The sequence below is a fragment of the Ursus americanus genome, chromosome 32, assembly GCF_024610735.1.
Source record: "Ursus americanus isolate L20-20 chromosome 32, mUrsAme1.1.p, whole genome shotgun sequence".
NCBI classification, from domain to species: domain Eukaryota; kingdom Metazoa; phylum Chordata; class Mammalia; order Carnivora; family Ursidae; genus Ursus; species Ursus americanus.
This window is the reverse complement of record NC_142158.1, coordinates 8,386,232-8,403,635: the sequence shown is the minus strand read 5'-3', so window position 1 is coordinate 8,403,635 and position 17,404 is coordinate 8,386,232.

Genomic DNA, 17,404 nt, shown 5'->3' with positions numbered 1-17,404 from the left:
AGCCAGGTCCCCGGGACTGCTGCTTCTCTGCTCGACGCCACCAGCCCGTCTCTGCCTGCCTGGGACTCACTCCCCACCCGTGTGTGGGAGAGCCACAAGTGCCTGCAGGACACGCAGATGCCAGGACAGACACCCAGGGCCTGGCACTTCCTCCTTTTGCTGTGACTGCTTCCTGGGGAGGAGCCCTCCCCCTGGTGCAGTGCCCCGCATGGCCGCCCGGCCACCCCTGACTCCCCACCATTCTCTCACACGACAAGCGCGCACAGCATGGCCTGGGAGGTGGCCAGGAGTTGCCGCGGTCTGGACGACACGGTCAGGGAACGTTAGGTAATCCAGGATTTCCCTGGGAACCAGGATGTGTGGCTTTCATTTCTGTTTTTCCTCTTCTATCCGGAAACTGGGTCCGGTGTCAGCCAAAGGGGCTCTTCACAGAAGGTTCATTGTGAATGGCGAGTGTTGGCTACGGAGATGGGAAATCCTTGACCATCAGGTGCCCACGAGCGGGGACTGAGAAGTACTGATTCTCCTCCAGAGGAAAGTGTTCCTGCCTGGCCCACCAGCATCTCTAAAGCCCTTCAGCCTGGGGTAGTCGTGCTGTAACCCTCCTGGGCTGCGGGAGGTTCACCTCTCCTGCTGTTTACCGAGCTCTCAGTGACGTCATTGCCGTATTAACCTGCAAGGGGGGGACCAACAGGAAAGCACCGAGTCCCCCTTTGCCCCTTGCAGGGGCGGCAGGTGGGTCCGGGTTCTGTGTGCTTATCTCCTCGTGGTGTCTACTAACGACCAACATTTGCTAATGTAAATAATAGTAAATTATTGAGAATCCTAATTCTTTTACAGTCTGTTTTTAAATCTATTTTAATTAAATAAAGTGTATTACTCTACTCCTGGATTTAGGATGTTTGGTGTGTAAAGGTATGACTCTTTTTATTCCTGGCTGCCTCAGGGCTGGCCCCGAGCCCTCTGATCTCACGGTTATTTAGGAAACGTGTTCTGTTCTCACCCTGGGGAATAATCTGTCCAAACTGAAAAGTGAACAAACAGCTTGTGTTTTGTGATTTTTGTTTTTCTGACTTCGGATTGCCCCCCTTCTCCATGTTCCTCTTGGCAGCCCCAGGAAGCCTCCTCGGTGACCCGACCGCCCAGCATATGGGATTTCCACGGGCTCCACGTTTCCCTTCTGCTTTACAGCTGTGCTCCCCTGAACACATCCTGCTTGCAAATAGGCGATTGGGTGGCCGATGGGGGTTGGCCAGTTGCCTTTCTTCTCTTGCGGGGTAAATTCAGTTCTTTACAAGGATAGGCTGCTTGCCTAGCAGTTAAGATTAGAATCAATCACCATGTTTAGTTATTCACCGTCTGTCTCAGTTGTTGATCCTCGGGATCCCTGTTCCCCAGAGGTGCTTCCCCCTCGCTGCCCAGCAGCGGGCTGGGCTCCTCTGCTTACTTGGACCGTAGTTCCCCAATGGGGCCCAACGCTGGCTCTGCAAGCCTCTTCACTGTTCCCAATCAGTGCACCGTGAGATTTCTCAACTAGGGGTCAGAGGTTTGGATATTTGTTTTCCTTTGAAGCACATCAGAGCATTCTCTGGTTTCCTTTTTTTTTTTTTTCCTGGAAAAACACAGGGTAGGCTCATTCTTCATGGTCTGACATTTGAAAGAATCTGAAGTACGGGTAAATGTTTCTTTAAGTGCACTGGTAATTGGTCGCTAGCACTTAGCATCCCTGTGGGGAGGCAGTGTGGAGTGGTGGGGACTGGAGCAAACACAGAGCTCGTGCACTGTGCGTTTAGCAGACTGTTCCAGCGGTTGTGTGGGCCCAAGGTGGCCAGTCCGCCCAGGTTTTCAATAGGAGCTGGAAATGTGACTTTTTATGTGAAACATTCCAATTTTGAAGTGCTACAAAAAACACCAGTGACAAGAAAGTTTTCCAAGTAAAAGAATGAGGAAGTTTCAGCCTCTAAACCATTGTCAGTTCAGAGAATCAATACCAGACGAGTTCAAGTTCACGTGGGAAATGTGCACTCTTGCCCACACATTTCTCCAGAGACTGCTTTAGAACAAGCAGCCTCTCTGTTTCCTCTGTGACATGTCCCTCGTGCTGCCCTGGCAACCAGGGGGCCCTTGGCAGCAGTGGCCTGGACACTCCCCTTTGTTACGGAATCGTGTCAGGAAACCCATTTACTCCACTAGATAGGCCCCTGCGAAGGGGTATGCAGTTAAAACAATTTTTTGGCAAATCAAATGAAAGTCACTTACATTTCGTATTCAAAAGGAACCTTCAGCAAGTGCTAATTTTAGGCAGGGGGATCATGTGCTCTTTGTGCTGTAAGTAGGTGCTGTGTTTCACGGATGAGGTTTGCTCGAAGGAAAGATGCACAGTGAGGGCACGATCTCGGTCTGCCCTCTGACGAGCCGTAGAATTGACCTGCTGGGCAGTCAGCGTCCTTGCTGTGGGACAGCAGACGGGCACAAGCTACCTGGTAATTGAGCAGACTAGGGGCTCATTAATAAGCACACAGTTCTCACAGATAGAACGTTCACTAATAGAAATACATGCAGGGTGCTGGCAGCCAAACTGCCCCGAGCAGTGTGTCCTAACCTTGGCCACTTTCTCCTCCTGGGGATCGAGTGCATTCTTCATTTAAGAGGGCATTCTGTCAAATTACAAGCATTTTTATTGCAGGTGAAATTTCTTTTTTTTTTTTTAATTTTATGTATTTATTTGACAGAGAGAGAGACAGGCAGCGAGAGAGGGAACACAAGCAGGGGGAGTGGGAGAGGAAGAAGCAGGCTACCAGCAGAGGAGCCTGATGCGGGGCTCGATCCCAGAATGCTGGGATCACGCCCTGAGCTGAAGGCAGACGCTTAACGACTGAGCCACCCAGGCGCCCCTGGCAGGTGAAATTTCTGACCCATGTTGGGTGCTAAAGTACTTCTTGCACACCAGTTTCTCTAGGTGTGTGCTGTTTTCACGTGTAGATTCTATGATTAGGGGGCACGGGCATGGCAAGGCCGACAGATCAGATGACTGCCGCTGAAAAGATAGTTTGTTACTCACAGACCCCAAGAGGAGGGAGACACACCACCGGCAGGGCCACATGGGGAAACATCAGGGCTGGTCAGGAGGCAGAGAGAGAGGGGGTGGGGATGCTGTGGGCAAGAGCCTTTATTGTGATTTCTACAGAAAGGAACAGGCGAGGCAGGGTGAGCAGGTTTCAGATTGGCAAGGTTGAATAATTTCAGGGGTTCTGGGGGCACTGGGGCTGCCCCTAGGTGTCTGATACCTGTCCTTGGGGTGATTAGGTCACGTGGACAGTGGCCCAAAGTATGAGAGCCCATAAAGGAGGTGGTGGGGATGTGGGCTCTGTGCTGGGTGGTCTGCATATAAAGGTGGGCTCAAAGGCAAGTTGTTCACTATTTCTAGAAATTGGCTAATCCTGAGAGGGGTAATCCCTCCAACATAAGCGAGACCCCAAGATGTCTAAGCATCAAATATAGAAACTAGAAGATGTAGTTATTACACAAATTAATCCCTATGAGTCCTTAGTCTACAAAGGGATCTGATTTTATCCCCTGCTGAGGACATAGAGGAAACCAAAAATGTGACATAACTTTATGCCCCATGCAAAAATCTTCCAACAGGTACAAGGCTCTACATAGATACAGATGTTTCTTTTTCTTAATTTGAAAGGGTAATATATCCCTGTGGTGCAAAACGCAAAATGATTTAAAGGGCTTTGCACAGAAAGTATTGTTCCCATTTCTGTCCCCATCCTATCCTCCCTAACACTGATTAGTTTCTAGCACAGACTTGTAATATTTCTTTATGAAAATACCAAACAAATATGAATATATAGATTTTTTTAGACAACAGAAGAATTCTTCTGAAGTCTATATAACTTAGCATTCATGGTCATTATCAACGTGTCTTGAAGCACTTCAGAAGTCTGTGGTCTGCTCAAAGGTGGTTAAGTTTTACCTCTCATCAGAGTCTGAATAACTAAAGGATTTGGCGGGTATGCAGTGTATCATATCTTAGACACGCTTAATTTTGTTAGATTCCTGAGCAAAGTGTTAGAATTTTTATTATTTGTTCCTGTCTGTTTTGGGGCTGGGGTGAAGATAGGGGTGGTAGGAGGTGGCAGAGGGTTGTGAATTTACCATAAACTAAGGGCTGTTCTTGGTCTTAAGATAGTAAATCCTGAGAGCAAATTTTTCTTCTGTGGGCATATTCACATTAACAATCTTGAGGCAGATGTCTAAACACAAAAATGCCTGACCGTTCATTTATTTACAATAGAAACAACTGATCCAGAAATCAGAATCCTAAGAAGTTATGACTGGCCAATACATTCACTCCTGGCAAGTGGGAAAAGTTGAATTAACAATCGAAAGCTTGTTCATGAATATGGAAATTAGAAGAGAAGAGATTAATTAGATTAAATACTACTGGAAATATCATTGGTACCAGGGCTTTAGAGTTCTATGGAAGGCATGTTGACACCACACAAAGTCAACACATGAACAGTTTTTAAAAGTGACTGTTTTTTCTCATTTGTCTGTGGACAAGTGAAAATTTGTCATGCACAAACCATGAGATTATTGGAAACCCCAGCGTTGAATGAAGACACAATAGAGATGACCTCACCAATGGAAAAACCAAGCAGTAACATCTCCAAAGTCAGGATGGCCTTGCCTATAGGCAGATGTGACTCAACTATTCAGGTTGGGTTATGGGAAGGCAGACCCCCCTTCTTGGTCCCGCAGCATCCTTGCTCAGTAGGGAAACTTCTCCAGGAAGAGTTTGCTGGTGGGAGAATGGGGCACATAAGGTTTCATCCTTTATGTTCTTTTGGATGGAACAATTATGGCTTCCTACTGGACCAAACACTCAGAGTTCGCTGGGTTGGTCAAGATTTCTCCATCGGGTGGTGGCTGGTGGGCACTGAACAAGTTTACTTCTGCCATAATCCAGACACGTCTTATGGTCAAGTCTTGGGATCCATTCTTCTAAGGAGAATTTGCATACTTTAGTTCTAATCAATCATTAATTTTGTAGTATAACTCACAATGGCAACCTTTTATTATTATTTGATTTTTAGTTTGGGGCCAGCTATTGTTAGCACATGGGACAAAATTCAATATAATACAAAGTGGTGCTCCTTGAAAAACAAGTTCCTGCTCATTCTTATGCCCCAGCTACCCTAGGGACAAACATTATAACCAGTTTCTTGGGTCCACTCCAGAAGTATATACAAATGTGTATATTTTTTTAATGTATGCCCTTGGCTTTTTTACTTAATAATTTAGTTTGGAGATTAGTAAAGTTACCTCATTCTTTCTACCTATATGCATTTATTTAGCTAAGCCACATTTTCCTTTTTCTTTTATTTCCCTGTGATACTTTCTCTGTTTCTATTTCTTTTTTAATTTTGTAAGTATGTAAACCATTTAATATTTCAAAATATTATCAGTCCATTCACCCATTCATTATTTGGTCAAGAAATACTTACCAAGTGCCCACTGGGTACCACTGTTCTAGATTCTAGGGATATAGCAGTGAACAATGAAGCTTATTTCTAGTGAAGGGGGCCAATGATAGACAAAATAAGTGAATTATACAGCATGTGAGATGGTAACCTGGAGGACTTGGAGAAAAATCAGCAGGGGTGAAGAGCTTCAGGCTGGTTGAGGGTGGCCAGGCCAGGTACCTGCAAAGGTGATATCTGAATAAAGATGAGGGAGCAAACCATATGGACATCTTGGGGGTGACATGAGGGCCTGATAGGCCATTGTAAAGTATTGGCTTTCCTGTGGGATGGAACCCCTGGGGGAATTTGAATGGAAGAGTAATAGGATATGATGTAGATAACGGTCGTTCTGGCTGTTGGGTGGAGAATTGACCTGAGGGGCCAGAGTAAAAGTGGGGAGACTAGTCAAGAGGTGTTGCAGTAATCCAGGGGGAGATGATGGTAAACCATTGTGGTAACATTGGAAGTAGGAAGCAGTGGTTGGGTTGGCCATTGGGTATGAGAGGAAAGGACTCAAGAGTGACTGCAAGATTTTGAGCCGAAACAACCATATCATTTGCTTTCCCTCAACTGAAATGCCAAAGGTAGAGCAGGTTTTGGAAAGGAAGAGCAGGAAATAATTTGGACATGTTAAATTTGAGATGACTAATACTCGGATTTAAAGTTCAGGAACTAGAGCAGATCTGAGGGTGGAGATTTGGGGATTACCAAAAGAAAAGATAAACTATTTAAAGCCATGGGACTGGATTTGATCACCACACGAGTGGGTGTAGACAGAAAAAAGTCTTGGAGACTGTGCCCTGAGAGCTAGAGAGAAGACAACAAACCAGCAAAGGAGAATGAGAAGGGCCAGTGAGGTAAGAGAGAAACCAAGAGTACATGGAGTCCTGGAAGCTAAGCAGAGACAGTATTTCAGGAACAGAAAAGGATCAAGTGCGTTTGATACTCCTGATAATGAAGGACGGTGAAGACGGAGAAAAGAACATTGGATTTTAGCGCAGTGCAGGTCACTGCTGACCTTGGCAAGAGCAGTTTTGGTGGAATAATGAGAGCAAAAACCTGATTGGAATAAAAAGATACACAGTAAAAATCTTCCTCCCTGTTTCCCCCATATGCCATTTCTCCCAACCCCCTTCCCCCAGCCAGGTAACCAGTTTCATTGTTCGTTATTTGCAGATCAGGAATTTTTAGACAAACATAAGCATACGTGTGTGTGTGTGTATATATCTATATATATTTTGTTTGTTTTGTTTTGTTTTCCTATTCACTTTTTTACACAAAAGGTAGCATACTATGCACACTTCTCTACACCATGCTTTTTTACTTAACAAGCTACACGGAGCATCTTTATTGATCCATTCTGAAGAACTTCCTCATCCTTGGCTGGCATCTGCACAACATTTCATCATGCTCGAACCATTGTACAGAGATAGGCGCATTGTTTCCGATCTTCGGTTATGACAAACAATATTGCAGAGAATAATCTTTTACAGTGCACTTGTAGGTAGATCTGCAGAGCTATTCCCCCAAAGTGAGCCGTCTGTGTTACGGGGTACATTGACTTATAATTTGGTAGACATTGGCAAATTGTCCTCCGTTGGAGCCAGACCACTTTGCACACCCACCAACAATGCGTGTGAATATAGCTAGGCCTCTACTGATGGAAAATGAGATTGCTTCAGATATTTGGTCATTGCAACATAAGCAGCAAAGGCATACCTGAACATATAAGATTTCTCATGAATAAGAATGTATTTGTAGAATAAGGCCTTATTGACTATAGAAGTATTTTTATACGTGAGAGATATGTAGCAGTTTTTTGTTTCTTTTGTTTCTAAATGAAATTAAATGTTTTTAAAGGAAATGAGCCTTTGTATCACTCAGTTTTTGCTGCATATCACAAGCTCCAAACTCAGTGAGTGAAGAGCTGTTTATTTAGCTCCCAGTTCTGTGGGTCGGCAACGTGTCCGGGGATTCACTGGGTGGTTCTGCTGGTTGGGACAAGTCTTGGCTGACCTGGGCTGGGCTCTCTGTGGGAGAGCTGGTACAGGACAGCTCCTGGTGTGACTCATCATCCTTGCTCCGCGTGCTCTCTTCTCCTCCACCTGGCCAGCGTAGGATTTTTCACATGGGAACCCAGGATTCCAGGGGCAGAAAGAGGGCAAGCCCCAATGTGCAAGTGCTTTTCAAGTCTGCTTCCATCACATTCGTTACTGTCCACTGGCTTGAGCCCAGAGTCAGTGTAGGAAGATGCGATCAATGACATGGGTACAGGGAGATCTGAACAAGTTGGAGCCATTACTGCAGTGAATCCATGACATCTCTTAAAGGCCTAATCTTAATTCTCTGTTTTAAGTACTTGGGGTCACTCTAGTCCCTGTTACTGATCAAGCCAGGGTGGGAAACACATGAGTTATGGTCTCCAAGTCCTTGACTGAGTCTGAAACATAGTTTCAGGTCTAGAATATGAGCTTTTTCCCTCTGAAGTTCATTTCCTCTGAGGAGAGATTTAGTGGGAGTGAGACCCAGGTGCAAGACTGCTACCCAATGTGGGATGCACTTCATTTTTGTGGTTTTGAAAATACATTTTTATTTTCTGAACACTTTGTTTTTCTTCACTCAAAAGGAGCTTGATGACCAGGTATCCGTCTGGCATCCCACGCAACCCAGCAGGAAGGGTTTGACTTTTGCTGATTTCAGCTGATAATGTGTTTAAATGCAAACACGCAACATCCAAACTAAGGCTTGCGGAAATGCACTGCAAGGGTTGGATGATTGGGTTAAAAGTTCCCCAGTGACTTGAAATGTTGACTCATTGAGAATAGTCTGATTGACCCTTATCCTCCACCCAATTTATTTATTTATTTATTTTCATTTCCTGTATGGTGTTGACTTGATTAAGTCAGCCCAGGAGCCTCCTTGTTTTAGAGAGAGAAGTCTGCAATAAAATCCATGAACTTAGTCCTCTGAGAGTTTAGGCAGACAGCTGACAATGACTTGCCAATCCCTGAGGCATGCAGGTTGATGAGACCTGACTATTGGCATCCACACTCAGGCCTGGGAAACCACAGGAGGCCCCTGACAGGGGACAGGAGGAGGAGAAAGAGAAGTAACATCTGTTGGGCATCCATTGTGTCCCAGGCACCGCTCAACACACTGGATGTCCCAAGATGTGTAGGATGCCTGGTCCTGAGTAGACAGCAGCTAGCCCGTGAAAACATAGAACAGAGCATAGTATGAAGGAGGAAAAGGTGAAGGAGGAGATAAGTAAAAACAAAAAGAAGGACAAGAAAGGAAAAAAAAAATTCCAGTAAAGCAAGGATAGCGAGAGGTGTAGATAGCCCAACTCCCTGGTAGGGCATTTGAAGGTTCTCCTTCACCATTGTAGACAGCGCCCCGACTCCTTCAGCCTCTGATTAGCGTCAAGACAGCGGTCACCTCACAGAACAGTCTGAGCTTTCCATCTGCCTTGATGAGGGGGCCGGATACACAGCGTCCATACCGGATGTGGTCTTTATCCTTGAGTCTGGTTTGCACTCCCAGCTGGGGTTTGCGGGTTAGTGTCACAGGCCCAGGAACTCCTTGCTTTAGAACCAGCCTCCGCTGGTGTGGGATTGGTATGCACACGAGAGCTGAGCACCTTGACAATCTCAGGAACTCCTTCAGGGCCCCTTGGATCTGATTAAATGAGACCAGAGGCCCAGCGTGTCTTGCTCACATCACCATCCGGGCCCTAGAAAGATGCCTCGTGTGCGGGAAGGCTCTAAACGGTGATGTGTTAAGAAAGCATGTCACTGTGGCCCAAACAGATTCACACTTTCTCCCCAAACACCTACAGTACCCTGGGGACTATTCATTCTCTCTGGGAATCTGGCTCGACTTGATCTTTGGTAGTCTGGGTGGGGTCAGGGCATACGGGCACGGTTTGTATCTGCCCCTCACCAGAAAGAATTTCTCCTCTCACTCACCAGAAAAAAAAAAAAAAAGAAAGAAAAAAGAATGAGGAAGTATAAATCATACATTCTCTGTGTCTGGCTTCTCTGATACAGGAAAACAGTTGTGACTGGCACCCGAGGACAACGAAGGCCCTGGGTGTGCTCTCCTGGGGCTGTGGGTGATGGGTTCTTTGGCTGCTCGGGTCACTAGAAGCAATGTGGAAGTTCGGATTCCGAAGATCCCAGCTCATCCAGCAGGTAGCAGCTGGATACCGAGAGCTCCTCCCCACCAGCAGGTGGGCTGTGATCTGGGTGCCCCAGCCCCTGCCACATCGGCTTACCGGCAAGGCTACGCTTCAGTCTGGGCTTGCTGGGGCATCTAAGCACCTGACAGGGTGGGGTCTTTCCTGAATCCAGCTTGTTCTATATGGAGCCCTGACAGCCTGACTGTCTCCCACCAGGCACCCTGCTCCCACAGTTCTTGCTGCGGTTTGTGGCCTTCTCCATCCCCAAGGCCACGGTGTACCACCCTGTCTTCTGCCAATAGCAAACATCGCCTCACCATGAGTGGGGCTTCTGATTTCCAGTAGATTTATTGCTTCATATGTTTTGTTGAAAGCCCAGCCCCCAACACACAGCCTAGAACCCACATAATCCATTCTCTGTTGCTGGCTCTGTCAGTGCGGTAAAAACGAGTTTTGGTGATGAATTGAATAGAGCGTTCCAAAGAAGTTCTATTTTCTCAAATCTTTTTTTGTTTAAAGATTTATATTTTGAGGGAGAGAGCGCGAGACCATGAGCAGGAGGGGCAGAGAGAGAGACAGAGAGAGAGAGAGAATCCCAAGCAGACTCCCCACTGAAGGCAGAGCCCAATGCAGGGCTCGATTCCAGGACCCTGAGATCACAACCCAAGCTGAAACCAAGAGTTGGATGCCCAACCGACTGTGCCACCCAGGCGCCCTTCTCATCTTCTCTAAAAATCTAAGAGGCTTGATTAGATTTCACCGCTAATTAAATTCTTGAAAATCAATTTTGAAAACTGACACCAAGCAGGGCCAAGATTATGTTGGTCCCCGTGGGTTTAGAGTGGCCTGATGTTGGGGGCAGGGATCACCCTTTCTTCCTCCAGCCTGGCTTTTTCCCTTCTCATACGCAGAGTTACCAAGTCTGCTCTGTAAAGCATGATTTCTTACTTTCCCTCTCCTGATTGTCCTAACTAGGATAGGCCAGTTTCTTGTTACTTCATCATGGTTCATAACTGTTACACTTTAATAGGGAAGTAGTTACCACTATAATTCTTCTAGTCTAGTTACGTATTAATGATAAGGGTCAAAGTCGCTGTGATAACTTACAAAGCCAGCAGCAGGGCACCATAGTTGTAGTACAATCTTGAGAGCCAGATAGACCTGCTCTAAATGTCGCCACACCCCTGAACAGCCATAAATTCAGCCAGTCACATGACCTCCCTGAGTCTGAGTTTACTCACCTGGAAACCCGGACCATAATAACTCCTTCACAGATCTGTTATGAGGATTAAATGAAATAAAGATGCAAAACTCTTAGTAATGTCTAGAAAATAATATGTGGGCAGTAGATGATAGATTCTGCTCTAGGCATCTATTTTGGAAGCAATTTATTTTTAATTTTTTTAAACGTTTCTTTAAGATTTATTTATTTGAGAGAGAGAGAAAGAGCAGGGGGAGGGGCAGAGGGAGAGGGAGAGAGAATGCCAAGCAGACTCCCTGCTGAGTGCAGAGCCCAACGCAGGTTTCGATCCCAGGACCCTGAGACCATGACGTGAGCTGAACTCAAGAGCTGGACGCTCAACCGACTGAGCCACCCAGGAGCCCCTATTTTGGAAGCTGGTCTAGAAAAACTTGTATTTGTTTCCTTAAAGATGAACCACGCTGTTCATATTTATATAGACAAATTTCTATTTCTTTTTTTTTTTTTGACAAATTTCTAAGTGTGTACAAGGAAGGGTAAGTGACTTGCAGTTTGCGTATCTACAGCTGTTTCAGAGGGAAGCTGAGAAAATGGGCACAAGGCCCTGTCGGCTTTAGAGGCGGCAACAAATGCTGCCCTTTCGTGGGCACCCTCGTGCTCTCTGCCGGTGACCGTGAGCTGGACAGATCACCGAGCCGGCTCAGGGCGCATTTCTCATGTTTTCACGGGTAACTCAGATGAAAACACTCAGCACGCGTCTGCGGAATATGCTCAAGGAGCAAGATGGAGAAAAGCAGGGTGAAGACAAAGGGTGAAGGACCCTGTTTTGCTTTAACCATCTTTTGTTATTACTCTGCAAACTCATAGCGGAAAGGCTTCCGTTGCCCCATAGAGCCTCAGTCTCCTCCGTCAGTGGGGCGCGCCAACCCCGTGACGGTGCTGTGTCTGCTGTCTGACCCCGAGTCCCCCATGCCTGTCCTCACAGCAGAGTCTCTCACTTACCACTGGGCTGCCAAAGCCTGATAGCAGTATAGGGAGCCATCCCTCCTCTGGGTATCGAACAGTTTATCAGGGGATCAAACTCTCAAACCAAAGGGCAGATAGACGATGGGATTTCAGGGCTCCGTCTCTATGAGCAGGGGAAGAATGGGGGGTTCAGTATCACGACAACACCCAGGAGCTGATACTGAAATCGTGTTGGGCACGGACCCTGAATTGTCTCAGCAAAGTTATGATGGAATGCCAGGTGTTGCCTCGGGACTTGTGAGGACCCAGTTTCCCCGATGACTGGACTTGACCATGAGGCAAGCACGTTAGGCCAGCCCTCGGTCTACCACCACTGTCTCCAGCTGGCCGCTTCACAAGTTTTCAGGAGGACACTAAGACTTCAGTTTACACGAAGCCACTGTATAGCTGTGCTTGTGAGTGCTAACGTCCTTGGTCCTCCCTCCTTCTTTCCTTCTGCTGCCATTTGCTGTGGTCAAAGGCACCTGAGCTTTGGAGTCAGACAGATGTGGGTGTAAATCCTCATTCCTGCCTGTGTTCAGCCACCCTGTGAGTCTGTGTAGGGCAGCTACTTTGCACCAGGCCCTGGGTGGCAAGCATGAAAGGGGCCGAAGAGGACCCTGGCCCCAAGGCAGCTGGCATTCTAGCCAGAGGGGCAGGGTTTAGCCACAGCAGGGATGCGAATCCGGCAGGATCCGACTGCAGCACAAGCGTCTGGCAGGCTTTTCCTGAGGGAGTGCCGGTTAAGCTGAAATGTGGAGGGAGGATTACTGAAGGAGTGGGTGGAGAACGGCATGAGCACGGCCCCTGAGCAGGAAGAGTGATTAGGCACCTTTGTTTACCAGCTTCTTCCCAAAATTGTTCAAGAGGACAAGTGGAAGGCAGCAGTGTATCCGAAGTCCCTTGCACCATGCTGGCACACTCCCCCGCGGGACTGGCTACCTTTGCCCCAATAATCTCTTTTTTCCAAGGACTGTGAATGCCCATCTTCTTCTTATTAAAGCGCTCATAAATTTCCCTGCTCTCACAGAGTGGATGTTCTGGAATTTAGAAGATGTTGCAGCAACAGGGATCCAGGAAGCCGGAAGCCTCACACAGCATGAGGACCCGCCAGCTCCAGAAGGACTGGGCTGTAAAATGACAAGGAGGTGAGATGGTATCATTTCGCCAAGGGCTGGGCAGCAGGTGGTTGTGGCCTCATCTGGCTCCCTGTGGGACCGGCTTCCTCCTCTGTCACGTACCTTTGTCAAAGAATTCTTGGTTCCTTCTGTTAAGCTGCATGAAAAAGCCTAATGACTGTAGGATTTCTCAGCTATAGGTCTCAACTGAGCCTTAATTATTCATATGCGCTGCATTAATTATTCAAGATGACTTGGCATGTGCAGTATGGGTTTACTAGTAAACAAGAGGCTGCGTGAACAGCGTTTGGCAGGGGAGACAAGGACCCTCGATGATTTAATTTGTGTATGGACAGAGGGGTTCGTTCCATAATGACATACCCTGACTTCAGGACGTGGCTCTCTGCCAGTGTGAAGAGTGACTTTGCCAATACTTTCCGGACAGAGCGGAGAAACGTGGTCGGACCCTGTCTCTGGGCCATGGCTCCTGGGGCCAGATGATATTTGATCTTCAATTGGTGATAAGTCTGCCAAGATTTCTTATGTGTTTTCATTCTTGATCATTTGGGGTAAAATGTGTTCGTGAACCAGATCTTTGGCACCAATTCTCCGCCCAGCCTGGCGTGCCTGAAATTGGAAATTGGCAGAGCCAAGGACAGGGAGCTCAATCGATTCCAAGACAAATGTGGACTCCTGCTGACAGGGTAGCTGGGATTTTCTGAGATACCCCACCCAGATGGCTGAAGCAGCCTCTCCGGGGCCCTGCACCCCTCCCTTGCCCGATTTCACCTCTCCACCCTAGCAGAGCCCTGGTTCTAGCCCAGGAGCCCTTTCCCTGTGCCCCTTTCTGTGGAGGCTGCTCACTTTTCCTACAGCCCAGTGTCCCAAGCTTGGACATTACCAGCAGGCGGACCATAAGCTCTCTCCCCTTACCAAGGAGACTGTGCTCTTCTGCCCCCCACAGTCATCCCTGACCTCCAGGGGGCAGCGCTCCTCACCGCCCCTCTCCTCTCCTCACTCACAGGGACGGTGACACTGCAGCCTTAGCTCCTTGATCTCTTTCCTTCCAGGAACATGTCATCTGGCTCCCCCACAACCACCCACTCTCATGGCCACACTCCAGACTCCAATGATCTGATTAGCAGCTTCAAATAATAAAACCAAATAATAAAACCAAACACATCACCTTCTGGTCCCAACTGCCTATTCGTTCTAGCTTATTGATTCTCTGTTGTTAAAATGTGTGATAAAGTACACACAACATGACGTTTTACCATTTAAACCATTGTAGGTGGCCAGCGCTCCGATACGGAGTGCACTCCCACGGCTGTGCGACCATCACCGCACCCACCTCCAGAACTCTCTCATCTTCCCAGACTGAAACTCTGTCCATATCGTCTCCCCATTCCCACCCCCTCCTCCCTGCCCCTGGCACCCACCATTTGACTCTCTGTCTCTAGAAATTTGACTATTATATAGGTACTTTATTGAAGTCCTTTTTCGACTGGCTTAGCTCACTTCGCACAATATCTTTAAGATTCCTCCGTGTTGCAGCATGTGCCAGAATGTCTTTCCTTTCTAAGACCCCATTGTATTCTATCCTACATATCAACCACATTTTGTTCATCCGTTCATCTGTTGATGGACACTTGTGTTGTTTCCACCTTTTGGCTACTGTGAATGCGGTTGCTGTGAACGAGTATACAAACACCTTTTGAGTCCCTGCTTTTGGTTATTTTGGGTATATACCCAAAGGTGGAATTGCTGTCATCTAGTAATTCTGTCTGGCTTTTTGAAGAACGGCCTAAACGTTTCCCATAGCTGCTGTACCGTTTTACATCCCTAGCTGCAGTGTGCAAGAGTTCCGGTCTCTCCACATCCCCACAAGTACTTGTTCTTCTTACTTACTTACGTCTTTACTTACTTACGTGTTTGTTCATTTATAATAGCCACCCTAATGGGTGTGACGTGGTCTCTCATTATGGTTTTGATTTGCATTTCCCTAATGGCTCATGACACTGAACTTCTCTTCGTGCATTTACTGGTCATTTGTACGCATTCTTTGGAGAAGTATCTATTCAAGTCCTTTGCCTGCTTTTCAACCAGATCATTTTGTTGTTGTTGGGCTGGGTTTTTAAAAATACATATAAAAACACATATTCTGGATCCCTTATCAGATATATGATTTGCCAATGTTTTCGCCCATTTTGTGGGTCGCCTTTTTACTCTGTTGATTGTGATCTTTGATGCGTGGAAATTTTTAATTCTGACCAAGCCCAAATTATCAATTTATTTTACTTGCCTGTGCTTTTAGTGTCATAGCCAAGAAATTAGTACCAGAGCCAGTGTCATGAAGCTTTTCCCCTATGTGTTTTAAACTTTTATAGTTTAGCTTTTATGTTTAGGTCATGGATACATTTTGAGTTGATTTTTACATATGGTATAAGGTAAGGGTTCAACCTCATTCATCTGCGTGTGAGAATCCAGTTTTCCCAGCAACGGTTATTGGAAAACTGTCCTTTCCCCATTGAAAGGTCTTGGTACGCTTGCCAAAAATCATTGGTTCATATACGTGAGCTTTTATTTCTGGACTCTCTATTCCATTTATCCATGTGTCTGTCTCTATGCAGGTACCACATTGTTTTGGTTATTGTAGCTTTGCAAGCTTTGAAATCAGGAAATACGAATTTGTCCCTTTTTTCAATATTGTCTTTGCTATTTGGGATCCCTTAAGAGTCCATACTGATTTTAAAATGGGTTTTCTATTTGGTTTTTTTTGTTGTTGTTTTTGTTTTTGTTTTTTTACTTCTGGAGCTCTTCCTGTCCACGCACTCTCTCATTCAGCCTGTTTTCCACGGTGCATCGTTATCACTGCTTTCTTGCAAACATTCTCAGCTCCCTGGCTCCTCCCTCTCTTCTTCACACAAACTTGCGGACCCAGCCGTCTGCCTTCTCCCTGCCTGAACTAATGCATGGCTACTACTGTTATTGCCACGGCTGCTGCTGCTACCGTCGCGGTAATAATAGCGAACGCACACTGAATGCTCGCTGTGAGCCCGACACAGTTCTCAGCCCTGTATGTGAATTAACTCATTCAATCCTCTTATTTCAAGAGGATGGATCTGGAGAAAGCAGGGCAGACTCATGTCACTATAAATTCATAATTGTTATCACAAATGATTACTTAGCACTACCCTATCGTCTTGCTGTTTTTTCCACTAAGCTGACCTTTCCCTTTCCACTCTCCAAATGATTTTCTTACTTTCTTTGTGTTTCCCAAAATCTCCCCCCTCCACACTCTTTCTCAGCTGATGACCTGGCTTCACGCTCCATTGAAAAAAACGGAAGCCATCAGATGGGAGCTCCTGCTACCAAATCCACAGCCTTACCTGCATCTAGCCTCGTCTTCTCCTTTATTCTTCGTGGGGGGGGGGGGGGTCTCTCGCCTGCGATCCCTGATCCCATCCCTTCTCAAGCTTTCAAGAATTGCATTCCCTTTGCTGTTTCCTCTCTCATCCTCTTCAACCTCTCCATCTATCGGATGCAAATGTGGTATAGTGTTTCCTACCAGCAAAATAAGATAATTAATTAATTAAAATCCTCCCTGATTTCATATTCTTCTGGCTTAACATGTCCAAAGCATCTTATCTCTTTCTTTCTTCAAACCTACCTTCCCCCAAGCAATCTGGATCTTGGTGAACGACTCCTTCATCTATCCATTTGCTCCATCCAGAAACTGGGGAACCATTCTTGACGCCCCCAACATTTCCCTCCCCCCAACTCATGCAATAATGAAATCCTATAGATTCTACTTCCAAATTATATCTCTCATCCATCCACCGCTAGGTCCCCCGGGGCTTTAGCCCCCCAGGTGGCATAGAGAAGTTTTTAAGGAAAAGTTACTTGTGGGCTCTGTTTCCATAACTCTGTGGGTGAGAGGAGTAAGGGGAGAATCGGAAGGGCTGATTAAGCTGTGGGCTGCTGGCCCTGCCTCAGTGGGCAGCAGTCACCCCACATACTGGGTGGTGAGTGCACTATTTCTCCAGAGGTGGTAACTCCTGCAACAGCTGGGACAGAATGTGTCTAAATAAATGACTCCCACCTCACCTCTGACCTTGTTCTTTCTTTAAACACACATGGACACACACACACAGGCACACTCACAGGCACACAAACTCATGTGCACAAACATGCACACTCAACAGATGTGTTACTGGAGTCTCTCTTTGTCTTTGTTTTAACTCAGAAATACGCCCAGGAGCCTGGACAGAGTTCTGACTATGGCTGAAAGAACCAGCCCAGAGGAAAGGGTGCGAAGCAGGCTCTCTCTGCCCACTTGCTGCTTGGCCCCTGCCAGTTTGACCTC